Below are 4634 nucleotides of genomic sequence, written 5' to 3'. Positions count from 1 at the left end.
TGCCAAGAGTGGGGCATGATAGGGAGAGGGGGCTCAGAGAACCAAGAGTGCAGTCCATGCTTGAGTTCCATCTTTTCCAGGATACCTTTGATCCAAAGGAGGGTCAGAGGTAGTATTGTATGCAGGGTGGAAGGTCCACATCCATTAGATATAAGAGGCCATGACTCTCCCCAGTGAGTCCCCAGAAACAAGCAGGGCCCAATACATAGTAAGTGCTTGGTATGTATTTTGTGAGTATTTGAATGAATGAATATTTCCACTAAGCACTCAGGGAACAAGACTATGTAAGCATTCCAGAATTAAAGGATCAAATTTGTACAAACTTGCCATATAATTTTGAAAGTGCTGTTTAACCTCTAGAAGTCCATCTTCTTGTATGACAAATTGGTAATGATATCTGTATTTACCTATATAAAATGCATAATATTATAATACAACTAGATCTGTGTGGTTTCTTTTCATATGCTGTTATGTTATTTCAAGACATTAGTTTTCCTGATAGTGGTTATGTGATCTTCTACACCTGGATGTGAATAATAGCGACAACGACAACAACAAAATGAAATAAAGCACCACTGATTCCAGAGGAAATAATAATTATAGTTCATGGCCATAAATGATACCTGTGGTACATATGAGACTACTTTAGGCCTGTATTTCTGAGTGTACATTATTCCTTTTACTTGATTGCACTCCAATTTCCATTCATTTCAGAACTGTGGGAAAATGAGACTATAGGTGCCACGTTTAAATTGGAGAGTTTCAGAAACTATAGAATGGGTTTTGTTTTGTTTCCAGAAGACAATTTCTATCATGCTCTGGGAACATGGTGGCCTGTGGAGTAATTTGTCGAGTCAGGCCCCAGCTACCTTGTCTTGAAAGAGGGGCCCAGTAGGAGCAGCTGCCCTGAGAATCTTGAGTCTGAGTCTTTTTTATTTTTTATATTTTTTGTAGACACTAGGAAATAAAATTGCTACTACAACATAGAGAGTGAATTTCAAAGTTCTGTTTTTGTGGGCATTAAAAGGAAACTGATTGAGCAATGAGATAAAATTCAGGACACAGGATAAGTGGTGATAAAATCAGTATCTTACAAGGGATTAGATCTCTACAATCAACAAAATGAAATTAACGTATATTATCACATTCAAATCTCAGTACAGCCCCTGGAGGGAAGTTGGAGAAGCACTATTATCCTTCTTTAAAAATTTCAGGAACTGAGACTCAAAAAGTTTAGGGGCCACGTCCACAGCAATAGAACTTGTAACTGAAGATTAAAGTTTGGGTTTTCACTCTCCTTCTACCACCTCTCCAGGCTGCTGTTGAAGGTGCCAGAGTCTTGGCACCTTTATGTCTTTCTCTCCTGAGTCATTCAATCATAGTTCCAGAGTATCTCTGCAAAAGAAGTGAATGTCCCTTTTGAAACTCAGCACCTTTAACATATATGTTATCATCAGTATATCTCTACCTACAAACTCTTACAAATAACATGAAAGCTTGAGGCATCTCTTCCCTTTCTTTTTTCTCTCCCCTTTTCCTTTATGCATGTCCAGAGGTTATTTTTATACTGCCATTTCCTAGAGGAAAGGAAAATAGAAATTCTTGTTCTTTATCAAGGCTAATAATCTGGCTGCTTTTTATTTAACTTAAAAAAAAAACAAACACGAAAATCCTTTCTGTAGACTTGACAGATTACCCCAACTCTCTCATTTGTGCTCAGAGATTTTAACGTTTTCTCTTCTGTTTTCTGGCCACAAGGCTTCTTGATAGAAAATTGCAACAAGAGAAAGGTCTGTTCCCTTTTGGAATGCTCTCCACACAGAAGCCTGGGAGAAAAGTTGTAGCATATGTTAGAGACCCCAGCTTCTAGGAGCTGGGCCAGAATAGGCAGCATGAAATAGGATAAGGTGATTCTCTTTGCTTTCAAGCTTTGGTTCCCTTCTTAAAGAACTCCATTCTTGTGGCCAGGAAAAGCAAATAGAGTTGGTTCTGAAGCAGATCTCAGACTTCCTGGTTATCAGAGCAGAAGTGAGAAGGCAGAATTAAAGGAGACAAAATTAGAGTGTGTGTGTGTGTGTGTGTGTGTGTGTGTGTGTTTACATGTGCACGCACACGTGCATGGGCACACAGCTATAAAGCATCAACATTTGCAAACCGGATATAATCTGCAAAACAAAGCACGTCTTCAATTTCAAGTAAGAATGAAGAAAAGTGGGTATATCTCTGGAGCAGGAATCAACAAACTTTTTCTATAAAGAGCCAGATAAAAAAATACTTTAGACTTAGTGGGTCACATGGTCTCTGTCCCAAATATTCAACTCTGCTATTGTAGTACAAAACAGCCTTGGACAACACATAAACAAATAAGCATGGCTATGTCCCAATAAAACTTCATTTATGGACACTGAAATTTAAATTTTATATAACTTTCACATCATGAAATATTATTTTTCTTTTGATTTTTTTCCCACCATTTAAAAATGCAAAGGCCGTTTTTAGCTTGTGGGTGGTACAAAAGCAGGCAGTGAACCCGATTTGGCCCATGGGGCTCTAGAGGAAGGGTAATGCTAATATAGGGGTTGTATGAAAAGGTGGAAGACATTTCTTTTTATTCTTCTGTGAAGTGGTGACCAGATGAGCACATTTCCTCATCCTCCTTATGCAAAAAAAAAAAAAATTTACAAAACATATCTATTATTTCATTCTTTGAAATTCACTTAATTCTGAAATTTCAACAGGGCCATGGCCATGCCGAAATTTATCAATGGGCATTTTTTGAAAGTTTAGTTGCATTGCCAGCTTTATATTTAAGGCACATAGACTTCAAATATTTTAGAGAAATATGGTGATCAAAGGAAGAATATCTTATTTCCAGATAGTACTTATTTGAAAGAACCTGCCTCTCAGATGGGATTATCCCAAAAATCCATACCGATACACTATCAGGTTAATTTTCTGCTTTGTAATACAATAAAACGGTCACATAATACTGAAAACATTAACAGTATTGTTAAATTTTGAACAATACTGAAAATTTTAACAGTATTGTTAAAATTTTATTTGACTTGCGAGTCAAATAAAATCATGATAAATGTGTCATAGTGTCCTGCATACGTGTGGGGAAAGAATCTGTGTTTCTAACTGAATTAAAAAAAAGAAATAACTCATTATGAAAGCAAACCATTTCTGATGAGGGGAACATGAATATAAGTGCAAATCTACAAATCTTTGTTGTTAAGGTACTCTCCCCCCCACTTCCTGTCCTTTAATCATGCCCATAACTATGGGTGCTCAGATTCAGTTGGGGTATAATTTGAAAAGAATGTTTGACTATGACCATAAACATTCCATTTAGTCATCACCATGAATCCCAGATGCTGGCAACAACATAGACATTTTTTTGTGGGAGTGAGAATAATCCAGATCCCTGCTATTCAAGTGTCGTCTGTAGATCAGGAGTATCAGCCCTAGAAGCTTGTTGGAAATGCAGAGTATCAGGCTCTACCCCAACCTCACTGAATCAAAATCTGTATTTTAACAAAATCTTCAAATGGTTTGTATGAACACGAATGGTAAAGAGGCATTCAGCTTTAGGAATGGTTTTCGACCTTGGCTGTAAGTTAGAATTCCCTATGGAACTTCTAGGAATCCCAGTGCCCAGTCTCCATAGCAGACCAATCAAATCAGAATATCTGGAGGTGAGTTATAGGGGACACGCCGGTGCCCGGCATGGCGGCTGCTTGGCCCTCTGGGCCGGTTGCTTCTGAGACTGCTGCCGCTGGGCTCCTGGGTGTTCTGTGATTTGCATCAGTAACCATGGGACCTTGGGGAGCTGCCGCAGCAGCGGCGAGGAGACACTTACGTGCGAGAACCTCAAAGTGGGACAATATATTTGTAAGGATCCAAAAATAAATGATGCTACACGAGAACCAGTGAACTGTACAAACTACACAGCTCATGTTCCATGTTTTCCAGCACCTAATATGACTTGTAAGGATTTGGGTGGCAATGAAACACATTTTACTGGAAACAAAATTGGTTTTCTCAAGCCCATATCTTGCCAAAACGTAAATGGCTATTCATACAAGGTGGCGGTTGCACTGTCTCTTTTTTGTTGGATGGTTGGGAGCAGATAGATTTTACCTTGGATACCCTGCCTTGGGTTTGTTAAAGTTTTGCACTGTAGGATTTTGTGGAATTGGGAGCCTAACTGATTTCATTCTTATTTCAATTCAGATTTTTGGACCTTCAGATAGAAGTAGTTACATTATAGATTATTATGGAACCAGACTTATGAGTATTATCAATGAGAAATTTAGAAAAACGCAGTTATATCCATGAATATTGTTTAAAAGAAACAGATTTGAGCCTCCTTGATTTTAATAGAGAGCTCTCAGTATGTAGATTTCCAGACTTTCCTTTTTCCTTCTTCACATACCACTTTATGGATTCTATTTAATTTTTTGTTGTTGCTGATGTTTTTGTTTTGTTGTTTTAGTTAAAAACATATGAGATGTATTTAATAGAACTTTCTTTGAGATTTATATGATAATAGAGTCTTTGTTCAGCTACTGTCTCTATGAGATAGGTAGCTTATTACTCTGATATTAATGTCTTTTCCAAAGGCAAGTTGC

The 4634-nt window shown here is 37.7% G+C and overlaps 1 pseudogene; it reads left to right on the top strand.

Annotated features, from left to right (window-relative positions):
* Positions 1-3729: 3729 nt before the first annotated feature.
* Positions 3730-4341, top strand: LOC116754930 (annotated as a pseudogene).
* The last annotated feature ends 293 nt before the right edge of the window (positions 4342-4634 follow it).

Source organism: Phocoena sinus, chromosome 6, assembly GCF_008692025.1.
Source record: "Phocoena sinus isolate mPhoSin1 chromosome 6, mPhoSin1.pri, whole genome shotgun sequence".
In the NCBI taxonomy this organism is placed as follows: Eukaryota; Metazoa; Chordata; class Mammalia; order Artiodactyla; family Phocoenidae; genus Phocoena; species Phocoena sinus.
The sequence above is the reverse complement of the archived record's forward strand: the minus strand, read 5'-3'. Positions and strand labels throughout refer to the sequence as shown.